Raw genomic sequence first — 27054 nt, 5'->3', positions numbered from 1 at the left:
TTAATATCACCATTTCACCCTGTAATCAATCCAAGGCAGACAACTAGACATGACAGAATAACACAACACAACCTATAATGTATTTTTGCCAAAAATCAAATGTGAATCTGTTCAAATGTCTTGCTCCAATTATCAATTTGCAAGAAGTATAGATGGCAGAAGAATATGCTTAAGATACCAAGGAATAATCAGCAATATCCAGACTGAAAAGCCCTATAAAACAAATGACCCAATTTCTTAAAATAAATTCCAAGAAGAGAAAAAGAGCTAGAAAGAGAAATTTAAGTGAGACAAGGGATATATCAAACAATTGCAGTTTATAAACCTTATTTTGATCTGGATTAAAAAAATTACTTGTAAAATGAACAAACCAGTGGAAAAAAATTGGAGAAGTTTTAACACTGACTTCTGATGACTTTAAAGAATAACTGACTTTTTCAAGAGTATTAATAGCATTGTGCTTATTTTTAAGTCTTTTAGAAATACATAATAAAAACTTTATCAGTTAGCCCTGGTTGGTGTGGTTCAGTGGATTAAATGCCAACCTGTGAACCAAAAATGGTCGCTGGTTTGATTCCCAGTAAGGGCACATGCTTTGGTTACAGGACAGGTCCCCAGTTAGGGGCATGAGAGAGTCAAGCACACATTGATGTTTCTCTCTTTCTCCCTCTCTACCCCCTTTCCTAAAAAGAAGTAATATCTATTAAATGGAGGGTTCATCACACTATGCCCTAATTTTGTTTATGGGTCTGACATTTTCTAAAATAAAGTATTTTTTTAATCATAGGGGAATGTGAAACAAGGAGCTAAGGACAAGAGAGAGGAATGCAATCCACACATAGAAAGAAGCCTTACACATAAAGATGGGTCACCTCTTCCACTGTGTTAGAAAGAAGAATGCAAATACGTTTTTTATATTTCGGGGAAATAGGAAGTAAGGTCATCTGCTGAACAGGCAGGATAAGGAAGAAGGCTTTAAGAGGCTTGAAATAGCTGCTATGGAGAACAAAGAAATGGAACAGAAAGAACATTTTTTAGTTGGAAGACTGAATTTTTAGTGGTACCAATGTACAAAGATGTGATTTTTTTTCTTTAGTAAGTATTTAGCTATAGCTGTATCTGCAGCTACAGTCTGGCTGCAGACACAGAAGAGTTGCAGGTTTAGAGATCTACAGTTAGGTTGAGGATTTCCAAAGTTTAGTGCGATGAATGTATATAATGAAGAGATGAAATAATGGTTCAAAGAGCCTAAACTGCATTGCACAAAAAGTGAAAAACAAGAAAGGAAAATTCAAAGTCCTAGGGATCAAGAAAGCAGGTCTTTATAACCTGGGAGAATGAAACGATTAAATTTAAGACTTCCCAATTTGCTGTTAACAATATGTTAATAATGTTTTATACAACTAGCTAAGTATTGAGGATACATGGTAAAGAAAGACAATGAGACTACTAAGTGCAGATGAAGAAAATATGGCCTTAAGCCTGTCATCAACTCTATAGCCCTGAATAATTAATCTAATTTTTCTGGAAAGTAGGTAACATCTAAGGTTCCTTTTAACTCAGATTATTTCATCCTCTATCAATTTCCTACCTTTAATATATAACTTTTTTTGCTATCGGAAAGTACAAGTATGTGATTGAGTTATCATACTTCAGAACGTAATGTACCTTTACAGTTACCTTTTAGCTTAATATATTAATATGTAATTGCAAAATATCACATAACAGAAAAAAGATTCTCATTTTTGCAAGTACTTTGCAAAAAATATTTTGCAAACTATATCCTGAACAAAAAACATAGTTTGAAGTATTTTGCAATTAACAATATATAAGCAACTACACAAATAAACCAGGCAATACTGTCTTACCACCTGGTGAAGGAGTTCTTAATCTTTTTTTTTTTTTGGAGGGGGGAGGGATGAAGTCCACTGGATTCCTTTGAGAATGTGATGAAAGCCTGGATCTTTTTGCTCAAAGAAGCACTTATAAACAAAATATTACATGCATTTTTAGAGGGTTCAGAAATCCTCCTAAAGTGAACATAATGAATGAAAAGACCATTTTATTAAGACTTACCATTTTTAAAAAATATTTTGGCAGTCCTTCAGTAATCCCTTCTAAGCTACTTGTATATATTACAAACATATTTCAAAGAAGAGTCTCATTTATTCATTTGTACATCAATATCCAGACATTAATTTTAGAGATCAGATCTGTGTTACCTAAGCCATAGAAACAGGCCTCAGTATGCTTTTTGGAATGCAGAATTCTCTAGCATTCTATATACACTAATATATCCTCTTATCTGCTACACCAATGTAGCTCTCTTAGCAATGTTTTAACTACCTGGGTAAGTACCTCACCACAAAAAGAGAAAGGGGAAGAGTAAAAAAGAAAAGGTAAAGAAAATAATATCACATAAAAAATAATCTAATAAAAGAATGGTGAGTGACTTAGTAATTTAAATCTTCTCATTTTAAGTTTCAATGTGGTAACACAGGTTTTACACTTAACAAACTTGCCTTTGCCAACTATACTTTATGTAATAGGGGGAAATAATCCAGAAAATTAAGGATGTGTGTGAGGGAACACAAACAGAAGTATTAACATAAAAAGTGGAAATTACGAGATTTACTTATTATTAGATGTAAATAAAGTAGGCATTTAAGAGAGCCAGTAGTAACTGGATAATTACCAGCGTCTCTAGCTCTTAAGAAATTGGCTTTGACAATGCTTTGTTTAAAGAAAGTCGAAAGATTATCTACCTTGCTTGAACAGCACACTTTGTAGCTCATAATCGAATTCCAAATACTCAGATACAGCAATGAAGTAAGGGAGAAGCTACTATCAATCAAGATTTATTGGCCCTGGTTGGTATGGCTCAGTAGATTGAGTGCCAGCATGCAAACCAAAGGGTGGCCGGTTCGATTCTCACAGGGTACATGGGTTGCAGGACAGGTCCCCAGTAGGGGGCACACTAGAGGCAATCACACCTTAATGTTTCTCTGCCTCTCTTTCTCCCTCCCTCTGTCTAAAAATAAAATTAATAAAATCTAAAAAAAAATTTATTGAGCACCTCTTCAGACTAGCTGATTTTCAAGAGTTAAATCAAATCTGTTGTTTTCCCCTGGCTGGTGTAGCTCAGTGGATTGAGCGCGGGCCTGTGAACCACACGAGAGCGGTTTGATTCCCAGCCAGGGCACATGCCTGGGTTACAGGCTAGTTCCCAGCAGGGGATGCACGAAAGGCAACCATACAGTGATGTTTCTCTCCCTCTCTCCTTCCCTTCTTCCCCTCTAAAGATAAATAAATAAAATCTAAAAAAAAAAAAAATCTGTTGTTTTCCAATCAACCGCATGCTTCATGATACTCTGCAAATCATCAGGATTTTAAAAAACTAGTTCCAAAAAACAAAATTTTTCTAAGTCACTAATGACACAAAAGATATTTTATTAATCTGTATGACTATTCATATTACAGACATACCTTTCTTGATGTTTCCAAATATTTTCACAATCCTTTCCATTATCCTTACGTAGATTCTGTACACAATAACCCAATGAAGAAAACAAAAGCTAACCTTTTCTTAAAACATCTTTCTATAGAGAAATATTTGTCTATAATTTAACAATTTAAGATTTTGATTTGAGTTAGACAAATAAAAGCTACTTTCTCAGTTATGCTGGCTATACAGTGTTTTAAAAGAATCAGACCTAGATTTAAAAGGCACAGGTAATCAGTATCCAACAAAAAAGAGATACAAAACTTGGTTACTCATATCACCTGTCTTAATGTTCCTATCTAATAATCTGTTTTTTAGACACTCAAAAAAGAATCAAACTGCAATATCATGTAAGAGAATACTGAGGTAGAGTTACAACAAAGTTCATGAGAATCAGACAAATTTTTTATTTACGGCCTGTATATTTCTATTCTAACGTGAATGTTACAGTTCCAACAATGCTGTGAATGCAAGACTTCCTTTATTTAACATTCAAAGCTTTATTTTAATAAAATATTACCCAACTGTTAACACAGTATTGGCAAAAAGAAATTCATGATGTTGTATTTTCTTGTTTTAATTGCCACACTGAAATACTAACAGGGTTAAACCATATAAAACTGCCAATAACGGCAATTACACAGGTTCAATCTAATACTTACCAATGGTATTTTAACACCATTAGCAAAGTTCTCAGCAGCTAGTATAAATAGCAGAACAAGAATTTATTTACATAGTGGGGTTTTTTTTTATTTACTTTTAGAGAGAGGGGAAGGGAGGGAAAGAAACATCAATGTGCAAAAGATACATGGGATCTACTGCCTCTCAGTATGCCCCAATTGGAGACCTGGCTGGCAACCTAGGGATATGCCCTGACTGGGAATTGAACTGGAGACCTCTTGGTTCGAAGGCCTTCCCAGGCCAGCACTCAATCCACTAGGCCACACCAGCCAGGGCTTTTATATAGTTCTGATGAAAAACTAAACAAACAGAGCAACTCCCTCCTCTGATATCATAGTTTTTTGTACACATATATTTAACACTTCTCACACTACACTGTAATGATCTGCTTGATGTTGTCTCCTCAACTGTCCTCCAAAACTGCAACAAATTTATGCTTCACTGCATCTCTACCAAACATCATGGTAATTAACAATAGGTATCTAGTTGGTTTTTTAAATCCTCACCCAAGAATGTATTTATTGACTTTACAGAGAAAGAGAGGGAGAGATCAATGTGAGAAACAAACAAGGACTGGTTGACTTCTGTATACGCCCCAACTGGGGATGGACCCTGCAACCTTTTGGTGTATGGGAAGATGCTCCAAACAACTGAGCTAGATACTGCTAGGGCAGTATTTAATGTTTTTAAATGACTACTATAGGCATCACAGTAGAATTAAAAGAAAAATTTATTGTATTCTCAGAACTAAAGCTGTATTGTATAACTTTATCCTCATCCTCTTGTCTTAAAAATTCAGAAAAATCAAAACCTGAAATATGGGCAAATATCTAAGTCCAGCTGCTCGGGGCTGGTTTTAATATAATGTTTTCTTTTTAAAGATTGAACACTAACAAATCAGAGAAAGTACACCAATTTTAAAATTCTGTAGAAAAATCAATTGGCTGTCTTAATTTTATAGTGAAACTTTAAAAATTAAAGACCTTTATTCATACTACTCTTCTGGTTTCTGCTTACAAATGCTACATTTTCAAATGACAATTAGATAAATATAGCTCCAACAGCCCCGTAGATCTGATGTTTTTTCAAGTCAAGAGTCAGTCAAACACACACAAATATACTGCCCTAAAAGAAGAAAAAGGCTTGCTAATATTTCTAAGCATACAAAGAGTAATAAAAGACATACTATTGTTCTATGTGTATTCTTTTAAGCATAAGGTATGGTGAATACTAATGCAGTCAGCCCAAAGGAATTACAATAAAAGCAGACATCACTGTAGTTCTTAAGAAAGGGAACAATGTTCTAAAACTGGTTATTTCATGGTGATTGTTTTGGAGATAACATGAGATATTAAAGCAGGAGAAGGCTGGAAGTAGGTAAGAGGCTTGGACTAGGATGGAAGCAATTAGAATTATTTGAAAAAAGAGTTTTATGGTCATATTGCAATTATGCAAAAGTGGAATTTGGGAGGCGGGAGGACATAGTTCACTAGTTGCTCTTGGAGGATGGCTTTCTCTAGGATATGATCATGGTCCTAAAGGCAGATCTCTTGTTTACAACCAAAGACAAACTGCCCAAGTGTTATGACAACCCAACTGGAAAACCTGAACTAATTTTAGTTTATATTATTACCCACACCAATGTCTGCCTCCAGTGAAACAAATAACTGAAGGTAACTATATTCTCAGTGTCAATTATGCAATTTATTTACTGACAATGTACCGGGTACCCAGTATTCAAACCAAATAATACATATCTGTGGGCCATATAGCTCAACACATAGTTAACTATGTGCCTCATCTATGGAAAGCTACATGTGACATAAAAGCAATATTTAGTCCTGTCCCATAAGAAACTTACAATATAGTTCAATGTGTAAGCTATACAAATTCTTTCATTTATTCACTGACTATTATGCTAGACTCTGTCTATGAGGTTTTAAAATAAATAAAGATGAACAAAATAAAATCTACCTCTAAGGGAATGTACAATCTAGTTAGAATGAGATGGGAGGAGTAGGAACTAGAAAGGAGGTAACAAAAAGTATGTAACACAAGCTGAAGACTGACCAAGTCAGCCTTCTAAACTGTTTTAAAATGTTAAAAAAAAAACAAAAACCCAAAACACAGAACTTGTCTGAATATAAATCCCATATTAGAATGACAACAAATTTACAGCTATTAACAACCAAACCTACAAAACAAAACAACTAAGCAAACAATTATAACAGGAACAGAATCACAGAAATGGAGATCACATGGAGGGTTATCAGCAAGGAAGTGGGAAGAGGAGAGTGGGGGGAAATGTACAGAGAATAAGTAGCATAAATAGTAGGTAGAAAATAGACACAGGGAGGTTAAGAATAGTATAGGAAATGTAAAAGCCAAAGAATCCATGTACAATCCATGGACATGAACTAAAAAGGTAGGAGTGCAGGTGGGAGGGGGTGTGCAGGGTGGAGAGGTATAAGTGGGAGTGGGGGGATGGGACAACTGTAATAGCATAATCAATAAAATATATTTTTAAAAAACCATGATAGGCCCTTTGACAGCAAGATGAATATGTACATAGAGGTTCAAATATCAACTTGGTCACTTACAAATTATGTGATTTGGGGCAAATTTTCAAACTTCCTAAATCTACAACCCTATAAAAGGGCTACCTAACATTATCACCTACCTGAAACAGTGGTGGTGAAGCTTAACAAGATAACCAGTGTTCAGGGCTTGCCTACCATTTTACTTCCCTCAATAGAGCTCAGGAATAGTGAAGATGTGTAAATATGACAATTTCACTTTGAAAGCTACAATACAGCATGGTACCTTTTGCACTAGGTACATACATAAGCAAAGTAAAAGACTGTTATCCTAGTATCCAAGGACAGAGAACAAATCAGTTTTGCCATCACAAGGACACAGAAAGTAAAGGTAGGCTGCTCTATTACTATTATCGTCAATCACCTTAATTATCATCACAATAATTACCTACCAACACTGAGTATATCTACTGTGTACTAAGTACTATTCTAGACTCCTTAAATGCAATAACTCATTTGATACATCAGGAAAAAATTTATACAAGCTACATGAGAAAAACTTGTAGATTACCAATTCATAGAAAAAGAAAATTTCTTTCAGGTGATAAAAATTAAGGAAGGTTGTCAGGAAAAAGAATCTGGTATGCAGATTCAAAGGACAGGCCAGAGGAGACACAGAGAAGAGAAGGGAGAGAGTGGTAAACAGTGACAGACAAGAACGGAATGTATCTTCATAAGGCTGATTCGCAGTATAGATGGCAGACAATATGAAAAAGGATAAAAATGTAAGCCAGACACATTAAGTCCTTGAGTGCCCATTTAGGATCAGAATAACATGCCCTTTGCATTCTCACATACATAGTTCCCTAAAGATAGTAAAAAGCTGATGATAGATTTTTAATAAAGTGACTTTGAGTCCCGACGGGTGTGGCTTAGTTGGTTGGGCATCTTCCCACAAAACAAAAGGTTGCCAGTTTGAACCAGGGTCAGGGCACATGCCTGGGTTGCAGGCTTGGTCCCCAGTCAGGGCACCTATGAGAAGCAACCGATCGATATTCTTCTCACCTCCATATTTTTCTCCCTTTCTTTCTCTTGTCCTTCCCCTCTCTCTAAAAACCAACGAAAAAATAATATAATCTTCAAAGAAAAAAAGAAGGAAAAGAAAGTGACTTGAGAACTGTGGTTCAGGAAAATTAATGATCGCTTTATGTAATATCCCACATAATTCCTCCCCCTATTCTTTACTATGGCTAGTAATACCCAGTTTCCCAATTCCATCCAGTCATCCAAGCTACAAATCTGAGATGTTTTCTAATATCTCCCTCTCCCCATCACACCTACTCATTCACAATGCTACCTCACAAATCTTTCTTCGGTCGACAACTCTATCACTATTAAATTTTAAGCACTAATCATTCTTTCCTTAAAAAGCCTCCTAAAAACTGTCAAACTCCAATTCCTATTACTCACTGGCCCCCATATACATCTGATCATAATGCTCATCTTTGCTTGAAATTGTCTGATTTCCAAATTGCCTACAAACTATACAGAATATAAAATTCTATCAATCTGCCTCATATGTACTTTTCCATGCTCAGATCCATATGTACCCTACACTACAATCCCTCTACCAAATTGCTTTCCAGATTTCCTCTCATGTCCACTCCCATTCATTCAAGGTTCAGTTTAAATATCATCTTTCCAACTCTCTTTAGTGAGGATGTTTGCTGGCACTGCAAAAGCCTATGACAAGTATCATATACAACGTATACCATATAATACAGGACCCAGATTTTATAACTACACTGAATTTCCTGGCCATTTAATTATTTCATAAAGAATCTAGAAAAAATTCAGCTCTAACTGGTAGCTCAGCTGGTTAGGCAATGTTCCGTAAAATGAAAGGTCTCAGGTTTGATTTGCAGGTTTGATTATGGATCAGGGCACATACCTGGGTTGTGGTTTCGGTCCCCAGTCTAACAAGAGGCAACTACTTGAAGTTTCTCTCTCTCTCTCCCTCCCTTCCCCTCTTCTCTAAAAATAAGTAAATAAATAAAATCTTTTTAAAAATCTAGAAAAATTCAAAATCAAGCAAATTCTAATTTCAACTAAGTTTTTTCCCCCCTTTTGTAAAACTGACAGAAAAAAATTAAAATTTTACAAATCTAGAAACAGGGAGGAGAGCTAAGATTTATCTAAAGAAAGAATTTATGTGATGAAATATTCTGGCTATCAAAGTTTATTTATTATAAATGAATAAAAATGAGAAATGATATAATAGAAAATTTTTTATTTTTTCATGACTCAGCAGTCACTTCAAATTTTTACAGTGTTACCACAATGTTATTTATAATTACAATATTAACATAAAGATATAACATAAAAACAACATAAAATCATTACTCGAGCTTTCTGGCTCTTTGGATTTGGGCTAAATGAGACTTTCCTGCATAATAATATATTGTTAAAGAAAAATTTATTCCCACCTACTAGGAAAAAAGAGCAAAGGCCTATAAATTTAGAAAAATTAAAAACTATTACAGGCTGTTTTCATTTTTATGAACCCATCACAATATGCCCCCAAAGCCTCAAGTATCACTAGCACAGAAGACTCTAAGATCCAAAGTACTTTAAAAATACCACTTTTAAAATGTTAGAAATAATACGTTATGTGGGAGTCAACCTTGACTCTTTTCTTTTTCCCTCTGTATTCAATCAATTTTACCTGCCAGGTTTACCTTCTCGGTATTTGTTCAACTATTCTGTTCTTACCACTACCCACCAGTTTATACCATTATCTCTTACCTAGACTAATTTCAATGAAGACTCCCTAAATCCAGTCTTGGCCTAATATCAGCAGCCCTCAGAGTCATCTACTTAAAATACAATCTAACTATATCACTTCTCCACTTAAAAACAACCCTTCACTGACTCCTGTTTTATATTTATTTAATAAATATTTATATAGCACTTACTATATTAATAGTCACTGCTTTAAGTGTTCTAGAAGTGTTCATTTACTCACAACTACCCATGAGAATTTAAACAATTAGCCTTTATAAAGTTAGCCCTCAAAAAACAGGAGGGTTTAGGGCTGCTGACTGCCCCCCCCCCCCGACACACACACACATTCAAAAATTTATGTGTAACTCTTGACTATCCCAAAAATTGACTATAGTTGTCCCTTGTCCCAGGGGACTAATTCTAGCACCCTCCAAGTCCCTAATATAAAATGGCATTGAACAATGCACACGATTGGCCCTCCATATCTGAGGATTCCCAATGGCAGATGAGAAACCTGGATACGGAGGGCCAACTATATATTGAATATTTATTGAAAAAATGCCCACATTTTAGTGGACCCAAGCAATTCAAACCCTTGTTGTTCAAGGGTCAATTTTACACACACACACACCCCCGACACATACACATAACACAGCTATCTATGTAGCAGAAATGGAAGCTAAACCCAGGCATCAGGGCTCCTCCACAGTCAGTGCTCTAATCACTACACTGTCCTGCCTTCTCCCTGTTTCCTAAAGTCCACATGCTTAACACAATTTATAAACTCAATTGATTGGTTTCTGCCCACATTTCAACTCTCATTTCTAATCAAGCCCCACTTTGCTCACACTCTAATAACACTGAGAACCTTGTGTGCTTTCCTCTCCCCGCTTTGTGACCTTTATGATTCCACTGCTATCTATCTGTCCCATCTGTAGCACCTTCTAGTACTCAGGACAGCTCCTACAACAGAGTGCACTGAATACACTCCCATGAAAGAATGAATTATAAAATTCCTCACAAGGTTAGTGAGCAATAAACAAAAATGTTCTATTATTTATCACACTGATGCACATATAAAACACAAAAATACCCTGGCCGGGTGGGTCAACTGATTGAAGCTCATACGCCAAAAAAAAGGTGGTGGGTTTGATTCCCAGTCAGGTTAGGGGTACAATTTCCAGTCAAGGTGTGAGCAGGAGGCAACTGATCAATGTCTGCCTGCCTGCCTGCCTGCCTGCCTGTCTTTCTCTCTCAGACACACATCAACAAATATATCCTTGGGTAAAGATTTTTTTTAAATACAGGATTTAAAAAATATATAGCATTTTTTAAAAATACACACAAAACACCAAATGTTTTAGAACTCATGTCTCCAATACACCTAATGGTTGTCCTGTTAAAACATACACAAACAATAACCAAAAAAACTTTCACCAAGTTTGGTCCTCTCTCAACTCACTCTTGTTCTTTCATAACACCCTCATCTACCAGACAGCCCAAACAAGAAAACAAACAAAAAACCTCATCTCAATTCCTCACTTTCTTCATTCCTTGTCTCCCTCACTTCCCATATCCCAACCTTTTCTGCACCAGGGACCAGTTTCATGGAAGACAACTGTTCCACAGACGGGGGTTGGGGAATGGCTTTATAGCCTGCCACCAGGTACAGCTTAATCGTCACTTGCCCCTCACTGACAGGGTTTTGATATGAGTCTACAAGCAACTGATTTATCACAGTCTCTGTGTAATCAAACCTCTGTAATGATAATCTGTATTTGCAACCTCTCCCCAAAGCTAGCATTATCGCTTCAGCTCCATCTCAGATCATCAGGCATAAAGAATGTGCAACCTATATCCCTCACATGCGAAGTTAACAGAAGGGTTCATGCTTCTATGAGAGTCTAATGATCTGACAGGAGGCAGAACTTACGCAGTGATGCGAGTAATAGGGAGAGGCTGTAAATACAGATGAAGCTTGGCTCACCACCACCACTGACCTCTTGCTGTGCAGCCCCATTCCTACCGAGGGTGTGGGGACCCCTGCCATATCCAACTGGTTACTAATTTTATACATACATATCTCTCTCAAACCCATTCTTTCAACCTACATTTAAATAGTCTCACAGGTCTATCCGCTTCCATATACTCCACGGCTGCATTTTCCACAATGCGAGTAGTGCTTTTCTAAAAGGGAAATCTAATGATATCACCATAACTTGAAATCCTTCTCCACTGGCACCTCAAAGGGCAAAAGCAGCGGTTCTCAAAAACAATAAACTAGGGATCTTATTAAATATGGAGCACACCCAGGCACTACACTATTGCCTTTCCTAAACTCCAAGGGCCCTTCTTTTGCCCTGTAACTTGTTACCTGAGCTTTCGCAGCCCAGCCCAGCCAGCTCACTTCTTTCTACCTCTAGTGACTTCCTAAAATCTGGGGTGTCAAACTCATTTTCACCAGGAACATCAGCCTCATGGTTGCCTTCAAAGGGCCAAATGTAATTTTAGGACTGTATAAATGTAACTACTCAACAATAATTAAGGAGCTGAGATGGCGCCAAGATGGAGAAGTAGGTGGAGGGTCCACCTCGCCTCTGTGCACAACCAAATCTAAGAACAACTATTTTTAACAGCAGTCACAACCAAGCCACACGGAAAATCGACAATATGGAGTCCAAAGGACAACTAGATACTCGGCTGGACCGGTATGAGGAGCGAGGCCAGCAGCGGAGCAGGTTAGCAAGAAAAAATTCCCGGGGCGGTGCGTGGGGCGCGCAGGCAACCGAGGGCTGATCGCCAGCGAGCTGGCTGCCGGAGCGCACAGGGAATAGGCGCGGTGGGTCGCTCAGTCGCGCGCATTTACGTGCGGAGAAACCAGTGAGAAGGGAAACCCGCGCGGTGCAGCAGGCTCACAAAATTAGGATCGGATAAGCAAGCCCGAGGCGTTTGAGTGACTGGATGCGCTGGGCTAGCGGAGAGGAACGCCATCGCTCCCTCTCTGACCCCGCCCCCACACACAGCGTCACAAACCAGCGACCTGGGTCGCCCCGTCCTGGTAAACAACTAAGGCTCCGCTCCGCTCACTAAACAGCACGAATAAACCAAAAATGGCTCTAGAACAACTCAGAGCCCCAGAACCGATAGACCTAAGTGATGAAGAAATAGCCAGTCTTTCAGATGCACAGTTCAAAACACTGGTTATAAAGATCCTTACAGAACTGGTGGATTTTAGTCACAAATTAGAGAAACATATGGAAGCTAAATTAATTGAAATGAATGCTGATACAAAAGATACCAATAGTGATGGAAAGAAAATTGGGACTCAAATCAAGGGAGAGGACCAGACAGAAGAAAAAGATGATCAAGCAGAAAGGAATGAAGAAATAAGAATTCAGAAAAATGAGGAGAGGCTTGGGAACCTCCAAGACATCTTTAAACGTTCCAACATCCGAATTATAGGGGTACCAGAAGGGGGAAAGGCACAACCACCAGTTGAAAAATTATTTGAACAAATAATAAAGGAGAATTTCCCCAAGATGGCAAAGGAAATAGACTTCCGAGAGATCCAGGAAGCTCGGAGAGTCCCGAGGAAGTTGGACCCGGGAAGGAACACACCAAGGCACATCATAATTACATTAGCCAAGATTAACATGAAGGAGAGAATCCTAGAAGCAGCAAGAGCTATGGGGACAGTCACCTACAAAGGAGTTCCCATCAGACTGTCAGCTGATTTCTCAAAAGAGACCTTACAGGCAAGAAGGGGCTGGACAGAGGTATTCCAAGTCATGAAAACCAAAGATCTACAACCAAGATTGCTCTACCCAGCAAAACTTTCATTTAGAATGGAAGGACAGATAAAGTGCTTCTCAGATAAGGTCAAATTCAAGGAGTTCATCATCACCAAGCCCTTACTATATGAAATGTTAAAGGGACTTACCTAAGAAAAAGAAGATAAAAAAGATGAACAGTGAAAGGACAGCAAACTCACAGTTATTAAGAACCACACCTAAAACAAAAGCAAACTAAGAGGATAGCTAGATCAGGAGCAGAACCATAGAAATGAAGATCACAGGGAGGGTTAGCAACAGGGGGAGTGGGAGGAGGGGAAGGGGGGGAGAAGGTACAGAAAATAAGTAGTATAGACAGTAGATAGAAAATAGATAGGGGGGAGGGTAAGAATAGTAGGGGGAAATACAGAATCTAAAGAATTTGAGACACATGTTCATGAACTAAAGGGGGAAATGGTGGGGGAGGGGTATGCAGGGTGGAGGGGAAGGGAGGGGGAATAGAGCAAATGTAATGGCATAATCAATAAAAAAAAAAAAGAAAAAAGAAAAAAAAAAAAGGAGCTGAAATTATGTAAGGTCCTTTGAAAGCAACCATGAGGCTGATGTGGCCCCCAGTGAAAGTGAGTTTGACACTCCTGTCCTGAATAAACTTTCTCCTTTGATTTGAATTCCTTAGCCCTGAATTCTTTCTTTGCTGAACTCAAGTCCTGAACTCAAACTCCACCAGTAACATGTGACGCCATTTTGCTGCTAACAATCTTTCTGGAAAGTTTTTGTTGTTGACGTCATGTGTATTGACACATGGTAAATATTTGGAGTGGGATCATTTCTATGGCAATTCTACCAGTGACCCCCTTTCAAATAACATTGCTCTCTCATTTCAAATAACAAGAAAGGAAAAATGCAGATATACGAGGTGCACCCCCAATTCCACTTATACAGTAGAATTTCTACTGCAAAGTCTAAGATGGAGACTAGAAATTTACATTTTTTAACAGGCAAAAGTCCACATCTGATGAAGATGGTCCATGTACTTGTACTACCCTGTTTTACATGCCAGATCAGGGTAATATACTCACTCACTTTCCTCTATATTCACCCATCACTCCAGCTACCCTGAACTACATGGAACCTCCTTCACAAACCAACATGTACTTATGACACTGTCTACAAATGTACTAGAACCCTAATGTAACAAGATTTGTTCAAAACTGTTCAACCAAAATCTTTGTGAAGACTTCCTTGAAAATTGTGGGCCCTCATCTCACCAAGTAAATATTTTTATTACAGCACTATTATGCTACTTCTGTAGATTAAATATGTGTTTACAAACTTGAAGATCTTTGAGGGCAAGAAAAACATGTAATGGTGTGGGATTTTTTAAAAAGTGGAAATCCTGTCCTGGCTGGGTAGTTAGTTGGTTAGAGTACCATCCTGCAGTACCATACGCCAAGGTTGCAGGTTCAATCTCCAGTTAAGGCACATACAAAAATCAACCAACCAACCAACCAATACAGAAATAAGTGGGACCAAAAATTGATGTCTCTCTCTCAAAACCAATAAGCAAAAAATTTTCCCTGGCTGGTGTGGTTCAGAGGATTGAACTCCAGCCTGTGAACTGAAAGACTGCCAGTTCGATTCCCGGTCAGGGCACATTCCTGGGTTGTGGGCCAGGTCCCCATTTGGGGGCATGCAGGAGGCAACTGATATATCTCACATATTGTATGTTTCTCTCTCTCTCTTTCTCCTTCCCTTCCCTCTAAAAAGCAAATAAATAAAATATTCTTTAAAAATTAAAAGTAGAAAGCCAGTGAGATTCTCTACGCAAGTATTATAATGGAAGGGCAAGATTAAAAAACTATAAGAACTGTAATAACTGTACTCCTCAATCTTACTCTCAAATAATAAATTTTCCTTAATGTAGAATAAGTATTATTCAGGACATGGGTCTACCAGTTCTGTTTCTAAAATAAGAGTCTAAGAGTCTAATCAATCAAAATATCGTGTTTTCTTTATTGTCGTACCTAAAACTTTTTGAAGGAAGGAAGAACAAAGTATGTTCAAATACTAGATCTGAACCAATGAGTAAGATACCCTACTTAAGATGTTTTTCATATCACACAGTAGTCTCCCTCTAAACAAGCCCCAAGGTAGGGAGCTTTTCTCTAAAATCCCAACACTAAACTCACTTTGAGTAATTTCTAGAAGGATATAAATTCACTTAAATAAGCTTCTTCAAAGACTTGCTCCAAGACCTGAACAATGTGGCTTAGTTGGTTGGAGCATTGTCCTGTAAACCAAAGGTCATGGGTTTGATTCCCGGTCAGAGCACAAGCCTAGGTTGCGGGTTCAGCCCTCTGTTGGGGTGCATATGAAAAGGCAACTGATCAGCCCTGGCTGGTGTAGCTCAGTGGATTGAGTGCGGGCCTGCAAACCAGAGAATCGAGGTTCGATTCCCAGTCAGGGCACATGCCTGGGTTGCAGGCCGGTTCCCTGCAGGCCAGTTCCCAGCAGGGGACGCATGAAAGGCAACCATACATTGGTGTTTCTCTCCCTCTCCTTCCCTTCCCCTCTAAAGATAAATAAATTTTTAAAAATCTTAAAAAAAAAAAAAGGAAAGGCAACTGATCAATATTTCTATCTCACATTGACATCTTTCTCCCTCTGTCTCTCGTTTCCCGGCCCCTCTCTCTAAAAATCAAAGCGTGTCCTTGAGTAAGGATTTAAAAAAGATGGAGACTTTCTCTGATCTTTATTTTCCAAACTATTAAAAAACTAAAAAATTTGGGGGAGGGCATTTAAATTAATAATATTTAAAATTCTAAGTGATATTTTTCTGATAATAAAGATATAAATTGTATTAGTAAATAGGGGAGAGATGAGCCAGCCTTACAAAAGAATTTCAAACAATATATGTAAACACTCCCCAGTCTGGGACATGGACCTTTATTCACCAACGAATAAAGTAGGAGAAAGGAAAAACAGTAACTTTACAATAGAGAAAATGGCACACACTACACTGACCAAGTGATTGACCATTACCACCACCAATGATGTTCTGTGGGTATCATATAGCCCCTGACATATGAAAAGTGCAGTTCACCTCTGTGGTAGTTTTTCCAAAAGGCCATAATCCCAGTCTAATCATAACAAATAAATAAATAATCAGACAAATTCAGTTTAGGGGCATTTTACAGGATACCTGACCAATACTGCTCAAGACTGTTAAGGTAATGAAAAGATAGAAACTGTCACAGACCAGAAGAGACTAGGGAGACATAAGCAAATGCAATGTGGTACCCTGGATTGGATCTGGAATAAAAAGTGGACATTACAGAAAAACTAGTGAAATCCGAAACAAGTTTGGAGTTTAGCTAATAGTAAATGCTAAAACTGACAAATGTACCACAGAAAGATAAGATGGTAACAATGGGGAAAACTGGGTGCAGAGTACCTTTATAGCCTGTCGGTAAACCAAAAATTATTCCAATATAAAACATTAAAAAAGTAAAAATGTGATTATTAAATTAATATTTGAAAGTACACAAATTTTCTGATTGCAAACATAAAGTTGTACTTTGCAGTTAAAAAATTCTTATTTGCAGTATGTTTTTTTAAATGTTTTATTTATTTATCTTTAGAGAGGGAGAGAAGGAGAGAAATATCAATGTATGGTTGCCTCTCATGAGTCCCCTGATGGGAACTGGCCTGCAACCTAAGCATGTACCCTGACTGGGAATCAAACCACGATCGTGTGGTTTGCAGGCCTGCACTCAAGCCACTGAGCTATACCAGCCAGGGCTGCAGTATGTTTTTATTAAAAACTGAATTTTTCCACCTGGCATTGATTTACACAGCACTTACTGCCTACTAAGAAACTACGAAGCCATCACTAATTTCAGATACATATAATGGATACCAAAGGGCAAAGAATCCTCAATACTAATTCTTAAGAAATATACTCAAAAGTATAAGAACTATATTTACATGCAATTCATAAGCTCAAATTGTATGTTAAATTACCTTCCTTAATGTCTCTAACAATAAAAAAACATTTTTAAAAGATTTTACTTATTTTTTAGAGGGGAAAGGAGAGAGATAGGGAGAGAAATGCCGATGTGAGAGAAAAACACTGATTTGTGAGCCTTGCAGATGACCAGATCAGGACCGAACCCACAACCCAGGCATGTGCCCTAACCTAGAATTGAACTATCAACCTTTGGCTTTGCCAGATGACGCCCAACCAAAGGAGTCACACTGGTCAGGGCCAATAAAAAACATTTACTAAAGGATTTACAGGACTTTTATCATTCAATATTAGTAACCACCCTATGAGTTGGATACTGTCAACATTATCCATTTACAGATAAAGAAACTGAGGTTTCTCCTCAAAGCATACAGCTAGTAAATTGTGTAGTTAGGATTGGAATCTAAAATATTCACATATGGTTTTAATTGACAGCTTTAATTTTCTGATAATGATAAATGCATGGCTTTGTCTCACCCTTAAATATCCTTTTATCTTTGCCACAGACCAAAAGTGGATTAATCAACAATGTACAAAATCTTAATAAACATAAACCTTTGTTTAATGCCTTCGAAAATTAAATATCTTAGAATTTTCCTGATTCTTATCTCTTCCACTCCTATCAAAAGACTCTCTCTTAGAAAAATTTGTAACAGCCTTACTTAACTGTCAATAATTTTTGTTAACACCAAAGAGCTCAAGAGCAAATAATCAAAATGCAAAGAGCAATTATAAAATGCAACTGTCCAGTTGGGTTAATTCACTTCTTACAGTTGAGAATTTTGTGGCCTTGATAACTGTATCACAAATGTGATGCTACTCTCTGGGACAATGTAAAGTTTCTGTAAAGGAAATATAAACTCTTTTCCCTCCTTCACCTTAATTCCCAAGAGATCACTGGACATTAGCTATCACAAAGAACTAGAGAATAGCACATTTCCTTTCCCATAACCCTGCATTCAATCAAATGCAACAAGTATCTACTTAACACTACTTTTGTTTACCTAAATATTAATTTGATATTTAATTATTCTTACTACCTGTACACCACTATATGCATGCAACAAAATCTTTATTTACTTATTACTACTGTAAAGCAATAGTGGGCACTTAAATGTCTAAGGCCTTATGCAAGCAAAATAGTTAATATAAGACCGTATGTTTAAAAGAACCTATGCACCACAATGTTCATAGCAGCACGATTTTCTATAGCCAAGAGCTGGAAGCAACCTAGGTGCCTGTCAGTAAATGAATGGATCAAAAAATTGTGGTACATATACACAATGGAATTCTATGCAGCAGAGAGAAAGGAGGAGCTACTACCCTTTGCGATAACATGGATGGAACTGGAAAGCATTATGATGAGTGAAATAGGCCAGGTGTTGAAAGACAAATACCATATGATCTCACCTTTAACAGGAAGCTAAACAATAAAACAAGCAAACAAAATAAAAACAAAGACACTGAAATAGAGAACAAGGGGACAGCAACCAGAGGGGAGAGGGGAGGGAATTTAAGGGGAAAAGAAGGGGAGGGATTTAGAGGAACAAGTATAAAGGACACAAGGACAATAACTAAGGGGGGTGGAAATGGGAGGGAGGTGGGGAGCACGGAGAGGGGTGGGCTGGGCTGGGCTGGGAGAAATAGAAAACTGTACTTGAAAAATAACTAAAAAAAAAAAAAAAAAAAGACCGTATGTTTAAAAAATGTCAATTTAAATAATGAAGGCAATAAATGCCACTGATTTTCACCATTTTAGAAAAAAATGAACAAACATAAGAATAATCATTAAAAAGTCTATTCTGTTAAAAGAAAAGCGTGTTTCCTTGCACATACAAGGCAAAATCCACTGGTTCAGTGTCTGTAATATCTACCTCATTCTAGCTAACTGAACATATGACCTTAAGAAAAGAAATCTGAATTTCAGTTTTCTGACTCATAAAAATACCAACCTACTTCAAAAAGTAGTTGACAGGAAAAATATGAAAACAAGTACCACATACATTTACAAAGCTCTGGGAAATATTTATGATAATGTTAAATGACAACTTCAGAGGATACCTTTCCAGAAGTATCCTTGGCAAATGCACATAACAATCCTAACTAGGTAAGATAAATTTCAACCAAGAGCCACTATTTTTTAAAGAGAAAAACAATAAAACAAAATAATAAGCACTTAGGATGTCTCTATCCAATTAGTATAAAAACATTTCATAAATATCAATTAAGGCTATAACTGCCATAGCAAGTTTAAAGATTATACCCATAGCAGAAGCTAAACTAAAGTTCCATTGAAATGAGTAGCCCAAACTACCAAATGGTAGACATTTGGTAATGTCATACCAAAGCAGCAACAAGGCCAAAATAATGCAAAAAGCCTTCACTGCAGTTAACTATTAGGCTTATATAATACAGTATCTTTCTTCATGAAGAAACATGCTCAAAATATTTGTTCTTCAGTAACTAGGATTTAGTCTATAACTAAGCATCTTCAAAAGAGTAGATGTTTTTTTTTCTTTTCAGAACTTGTATACCATAAATTTTATTCTAAACAGATCAACTTTTTAAGTAAAAAAACAACTACAGCTGCATTATAGATGACAGAGTGGCAAAGAATTTCCACTTCAAACTTAACTCTTTTTTCAATGTACATGAAACAGGTTGCCTGTCATAAAATATTTTCACAAGAGACTTAGAGGCAAGTAAAATAATCTTTCAGAAGCACTGCAGACATGGCCAGCTCAGTTTAAAATCAAGTCTCCAAGTCCTTTTGGCAAAAGAGTGCATGATTCACTGGTTTAGAACTCAATGGGAAGAATTGGAAAATTCAGTTTGATTGCATTAATATTTTGTTTTGGGATTGCTTTTTAAAAGACATCTCCATCCCAATGCTGATAACTTCCAGAGTTTCCATGGCTTGTTTACTAAAATAAGTTGTGAATAATATGAACCACATACCAAAAAGTAGTCATATGTATTTGATATATATTCTTGCATTATACTTTTATATTTATATAATTTAGTACACAGGAAATATTTACATTAAAAAAGTATAGACTATGAAACATGGATGTTCTAGCTAGAAAACTAAAAATTATTATACTGATTTTTCTGTTCCAGAAACATATTCAAATCTCTTGTGTACTTGAGTCACATTATTTTAAGCTCCCAATCAACTAGTAATCTACTGAAAAAAAAAAAAATCACTACTCTTGGTGTACTTCTATAGCTACAAATACTAGGGATGGGGATATGTCAGACACATAACAGTGACTTGCCATTCCTAACCTTACTCATTCCTTACTATACTTTCTAATCACATTAAAAATAACAAAAGCATAAAAATATAACACACAGAGTTATAAGGCTCACTGAAATCAGTTACCACATGAATTCAACATTCTTTTGAAGATGTCTATTGCTATGAATGCTTGATAAGAAACATTAAAGTAACCTTCCCTCTCTTATGGTAGGACCTTACAAAAAGGACACTTTCAAGGGACAACGCACAAGCCTTTACCACAAATTATCTTACCGTTTTTACTCATCTTTGATATTCATTTTAAAAAATCACAGCTTTACTGTTTTAATGTAAGCTAAAGTAAAAGAAAATATCTGTAGTACTCTTATTAGATTTCTACAATGTTTCTAGCCAAATATTTCTGGCATTCATTAATGTACAATTACTTGACTAAAACAATAAAAAACATTAAGTAGGGCACATATAAATGTGTGGGTGTGTATATATATACAGATTCGTATAGACAATAAGTGTCTGCTTTAGAAAACGAACGTTGCTTTTTACCTCAATTATTCAATACCCACCTTGCAAAAAGGGTGGAAATTAAAAACATGAAATTTTAAGATTTACTACAGAAAAATGCCTTTCTAGTAGCATCAATTAGCACCAAATAACCTTACAAACATAAGAAAGAGAGAAAATGCTATGAAAGAGCAATCTACACCTAGCATTTCACAGCTTCTGCTCTCCTACTCCACCCAGGCTCAATGGCTGTTCACAGCATCCATAAATATTAGCCTATTTTTAAAAAGGGGGCCACAGGGGTACCATAACAGGGGTAGCTCCATCAAAATCAATATATGCAGAAATATTTTGTGAAAAATTGGGTTCTAGTCTGATTTTTTAAAAAAGCTTCAAATGTGTTTTGGATCCCCTTATGAACAAACCAAACAATGATCATTTATAATAGAATATGAAAAAATAAATCACTCTAAATACAAATTACTCTTCTGCTTTAATAAAAAGTGCAACTTGCAACTGACAATTATTTTTGCAAAAACTGTGTCCTGAAAGATCCCCATGAGATTAAAAGCTAACACCATAGATCTAAATCAAAATTTAAGTAAAAGCTTTTTATATGTTTAATATTATATTACTACCAACATATACAAGCAGGAAATTTTCCTTATTAAGAGACCAGACCCCACAAGCAATCACACCCGGCTGTAAAAATAAATAAATAAATATTTAAGCAAATACTACTGTGGCAAAAGGGGAGGGATGACATATGAAAGGCCAAATGAAAATCACACTAAACAATACACTCCCCATCAAAAATAGAATTACCAAAAATGGCACACATTTTGTTTAGTCTTTGAAATGTTATGAATCTCAAGGACTGTGTGTTTAAGTAGCGGCCGGATCAGTAATATCTTCATTCTCTCCAGATTGCCTCTTAAGGAAAGGGGGAAGGGGGACCTTGGCAGGACATCGCCCATTGAGAACCACAAACCTGATTCTTCTCTTCAAAAGCACAATTTCCCAACCAAGGGGTTGATATAAACTGGACCCAGAACCAAACAGAAAATCTCCTGCCCTCCTCCCAAGGAGTTTCTTGCCAAGTCACTGAAGACAGAATAACAAAGCCAAGGCACCTTGCTCTCTCTTATCGCAGACATTAAAAACCTCTTTTTCCTGTCCACTCGTATGCTTAGAGAGGTAGATTAAAATTCGCCCACCATCTCAAAAGCACGTCTCACCTGGGAGGCTAAGGAAGGAGGCACTGCGTTTCTTCAAGGAGTGGGGAGATTAGATGAAGGGGAATTAGCTGAGGGCCTCGAAGCTCAGTGTTACAACGTCAAAAGGCAACTCCCGTCTGAGAAGCCAATGGCAGAAAAAAAATCCTGCCTCATTTGGTGGGTGGATGCTGCAGATGGTTCGGCGGGCCCGGCCGCTCATTTTAGAGGATGAGAAGGCTGGACCACCAAACAGCAAGGCCAGAGAAGGGGTTGGCCATCCTCCTCAGGTCAACCCCATCCTAAGGACAGGCGGGGGACAGAACTCCTGGAAGGCCTGTGGGTGCCGCGGCGGCGCTAGGCTGGGCCCGGTCCCCGAGCAGTCAACAGTGGGTAGGGTGGGGAAAGCCGAGCTCGCTTTCTGTGGCCGGGGAAAGGATCGGAGAGCGACCTGCTCTCCACGCCCTTTCTACCGAGGAATACTTTTCTTGCTAAGTCACCGAGGGAGGAGGGCGATCCCTTCCCGGGGAGGGCCGCGGGTGGAGCTGCAGCGGCCTAACACCCCAGAACCCGGGCCGGGAAGGAGGAGAGGGCAGCGCCCTCAGCGGCCTGGTGCCCCTCCTCTCGGGCGTCTCACTCAACGGCCGTCGCGGCCGCCATTTTGAGAGCTAGGAGAGAAGAAGAAGGAGGCGGCGGCAGGGGGAGGGGAGAATGGGAGGGAGGGGACCGGCGCAGCCACATCGTCAGGCCGCCAGGCTCGGCCCGCGGCCGCCTGAGCGCGGTGGAGAAGACAGAGAAGGGCGTAAACCCTTGTCGCCTTACCGGAGCGCCGCACAGCCGCCACCGCAGGGCCTCTTCCGTCCTTCACTCCCATCCACCGGCGGGGGAGGGGGAGAGGGAGAGGGAAGGGAGGAAGGAGGGAGGGAGGGAAGGAGGGAGGGGGAGGATGGCGCGCTGGGCCCGGGCCCCGGGAGGGGGAGGGGAGGGGAGCGGACGGGCTCCTCAGCCGTTCCGGGGCTCGAACCCAAGCCCGGCGCTCGCGGTTTCTCTCGCTCGCGCCCGGGCGCTCCCCTCCTCCTTCTTGATCCCTAGACTCCGGGGTCGCTGCTCGTTCGCTAGCTCACTAGCTATCTCGGCCGCCAGACTCCGCCGCCACCCCGCCGCTCCAGCTCCGTCTGTCACAGGAGCTGCCCCAACGCCCTGACGTCACTGCGCTGCCGCCGCCGCCGCCGCCCCAGACCCGTTGGGAAGAGGGAGGGGAGAGGACCGAGAGCGGAGGGAGGGGCTGCGGCGCATGCGCCGGCCTGGGCCCGGCTTGAGAAGTGCTGTTTTCCGCTTAGCAGGCGGGTAGCCGGCTGGTGCGGCTCGGCGGTACCCAGGAGCTGGTGAGCGAGTTTGCGCACTAGGCTCTTCTCGCGCCCCGCACACTTCGGTAACCTTGGAAATAGTCTCTTGGTTCTCTTTCCCTAGACCCGTGTCTGACTGTTCTGGCGCCTCACGAACTCCGGCTCTGTTCGCCTCCCCGCCCAGCTCTTGCCCATAAACGACGTTAGCCCGCTCCCCACGGCTGACAGCCGGACCGTGGGCATCCTTGGATCCCGGGGCCCCGATTGGCTTCAGAATAAAGCCGAGCCTGGGCCAAGCTGTCGATTCTTCTACCTCTAGCCTTTGGGTTTATTACCCAGTTTGGAGTTGGGGGATGGAAGTAGGTTGGGTTCGCTTGGGGAGAAGAGTTGTTGAGGTTGAAAGGCTGATGGAACGCGCAATTATCTTCGCTTTTATTATAGATTTTTAATTGGGAGGATTCACTTTTAGAAGTGATTCAGCTGTTCTTTTCCTTAGTCACACACACACAAACATCTCAAAGTCTGGAAGTCTAAAAACTGAAGCCCAAAGAAAGATTTGGAACTTTTTCCCTACAAGGCGCGCGCGTGCGTGCGTGTGTGTGCGTGTGTGTGTGTGTGTGTGTGTGTGTGTGTGTGTAGCTAAATTATGGGTTGAAATACTGATGACCAGTCTGGGGGATTTGTAGTCAATTTATTAAGAGAGGCACATTCGATTTCAAAGAGGCCAGATTGGAGGTCCTGAATCATTCAGTATGTGATAGATATTCTTCAAGTGTGAATACTTCATCATTAATTTGCATTGTCCAAGGAAACTTCCTGAAACAAAAGTTTAGGGTTATGTTCATTTATTTTATTACTTCCCTTTATATAGAGAAATACATACACTACCTTTAAGAAGCAACTCAGTTAATGAAAGAGATAACTTGGGTGTGAATCCTGGATCAGCCACTTAACCAGAAATAGCACCTTGGCTAAATGACTCTTCTCTGGCCTGAGATTCTCTATAAAATAGACTTAAATGACTAATTTGTAAGGCTTTTGTGAGAATTACAGAGGGGATGTTGCATTCGTAAAGTATACTTTGCCTTAGTGGGGAATCACAGGTAACTCCTGTAGCGATTACCATAGCTTGATACCAAAACAAGATTCCTTTTATCAAGAAAGGTTGTCTATCCCTGGAGGAGTTCAAGAGGAACATGAGCAAATTGTCTGGAAGGTCTGGGTTTTCCCCTTCATTAAGGCAGAGATGAAAATCAGATGATCTCTGGAAGGTCTTTTCCAGGTTTACAGTTATGGCATTCTCTAGGTAGATGAGAACAAGATGAGGCACAGGTTTGGTTTGTGCTTCGTCCAGTAAGTCAATAAACATGAAATAAATTTACACATCTTGTTCTATGAATCTACCTTTGGTTCATTTCTGTTTTTTAAAATATTTATTATTGCCTGATATCACACTACTTAATATTTAATCAGCTGAGTAAATCAGTTCTTAATTTTTTAAAACAAATGTTCTAAAAGCCAACAAAATTGCCCAAAAGGAACCAGAATCACGTTTATAAACACTGATTTAATATAAGTAGGTAACATAAATCCTATGAACCTTTGGGCTCATAGACTTATGTATTTAGAATATTTTTAAATGTTATCACGTACCAAATTGATATCAGTTTATATTTCTATAGCAACCCTTCAAAAAAACCCAATAAACTCACTTGGGAGGAATGTATGAAAACTTTCTTCCTTAATAATAATTTTTCTGAACAGAAATAAAACTGTCACATGTTTAACCTGATATGGAGCAATGCGCTCTGGTTCTGTCCACTTTCTTTTCAGTTGATAATGTTACAGATCCATCTTAATCAACACTTGTCTATTGAGAATGGAAAATTAGGGCATTTATACTGTCAATCATAATTCATAAGGACTTACACAAAACCTACTACATCCATCCAGGAAGCATTTAATAATGAATATTTTGGATGATGTTTCTAAAAAAATTAAGTATAAACATCCATTTTACTTACAACAATCTAACAATTTTCCCATTCATCTGAATTGCAAATCTTTATTTTTCCAGCAGACATTTTCAAAATGGAAACATTTGTTTCAATTGCTGTTATAAAATGAATGTTACTTTAAACAATTCTGCAAATAAGCTAATTGAAAGAAACACTCCAAAAATATTGCTCTTGGGGAGAGGACAAAATGTCTTCTAAAAGTAGCTCCAGAGCAAAAATATTTTTACAGTGAGCACAAATGTTAAAATATTGTTTTGGGAATTAAACTATCCTCTGTTTATAGACAAACACATTGCTCTATGTGTATATTTGATAGAAATTTGCAAATGGTGAGGAGGTCACTTGCAGGCCTACAAGTTACATGTATCATTTGAAAAAGAACCATGACCCCACTGGTAACAGACTTGGTCCAGGAGATTTTAGCTCATTAATTTGTGTCCCTGTGTTTCCCCAAAGCACAGACACGTCAGTGAAGGCAAGTCCAACTAAACCAGTCATTCTTCATCTCAGCATCATGGCACATGTGTCATGAGCATTGGGAAGCCATAGAAACAAATTAAAGGCTATTAAAAAATTGAAACTCTCAGCTGGACATAGAAGTAGTATTTATAACCAGCACTTTGTAATCTAAAACCTTTAAAATATATATAGAAAAATAATTTTAAAGTGCTAACTTACACAATACAAAAAAATATTCATTCTGGGTTTTACCACAGCAGAACAGGTGAAGGGGTGAAACAAACTTTCTTCCCTTTTGTGTCTGTACACCTAGTACAGTAAAAGATTAATTCTCATTTAAAGGACTCAAGATTTTATGAAGGGATTTAAAGCAGACCTTTAAAAATGGCTAGAGTTTTAATTAATTCATTCAACAAATATTTATTGAATGCCTTCTATATACCAGACCCTGTACTAGGTGCTGATGAACAAAACAGATTAAGAAAAACTGAGTTCATAGAGTTTATATTCTGGCAGAAGATAGGCAAAAAAAGGTGACAAGCTGTAAAGACAATACAGTAATGAAGTGGAGAAAAACAAGGGACTGCCGTAGTGAGTGTGGTAAGAGAAGACATTTCTGAGGAGTGAGTGACATTTAAGCTGAGACTTGAGTAGCTAAGGGATTCCAGATCAAGAAACAAGTACAAAGGCAGGAAATGAAAGAATGTCCAGGCAGATGGAGTGAAATGATGGTGAGGAAGAAGACCTCTTGACCATACTGGTTTAGGGACACCATTCATATTCTACTTCCTGAAAAACCCAGCAGAGAAAAAAGTAGCAGGAGACAAGATTAGAGAGACAGGTAGGAATCAGATAATGCAGGGCCTCGAGAACATAGCAGGGAGTTTGGATTTAATTTTTGCAGTTGTGGATAAAGGTAAGGACAAAAAAAA

The 27054-nt window shown here is 38.5% G+C and overlaps 1 protein-coding gene and 1 long non-coding RNA gene across 2 annotated transcripts in view; both read right to left on the bottom strand.

The window, feature by feature from the left end:
• PAFAH1B1 (platelet activating factor acetylhydrolase 1b regulatory subunit 1) overlaps positions 1–23505 on the bottom strand; it is a 75643-nt gene extending 52138 nt beyond the window's left edge. The window contains exon 1 of the mRNA XM_037133686.2: positions 23122–23505. The gene's annotated coding sequence lies outside the window, so the exon portion shown is untranslated. The remainder of the gene's footprint in view (positions 1–23121) is intronic.
• An 877-nt stretch (positions 23506–24382) lies between these two features.
• Positions 24383–27054, bottom strand: part of LOC119040665 (uncharacterized) — a 59206-nt gene continuing 56534 nt past the window's right edge. The window contains exon 5 of the long non-coding RNA XR_005080905.2: positions 24383–24461. This is a non-coding gene — a long non-coding RNA (uncharacterized LOC119040665). The remainder of the gene's footprint in view (positions 24462–27054) is intronic.

The sequence above is a fragment of the Artibeus jamaicensis genome, unplaced genomic scaffold (assembly GCF_021234435.1).
Source record: "Artibeus jamaicensis isolate MK-2021 breed Jamaican fruit bat unplaced genomic scaffold, CSHL_Jam_final contig_2790, whole genome shotgun sequence".
Classification (NCBI taxonomy): Eukaryota; Metazoa; Chordata; class Mammalia; order Chiroptera; family Phyllostomidae; genus Artibeus; species Artibeus jamaicensis.
This window is presented reverse-complemented; position numbering and strand designations above follow the sequence as displayed.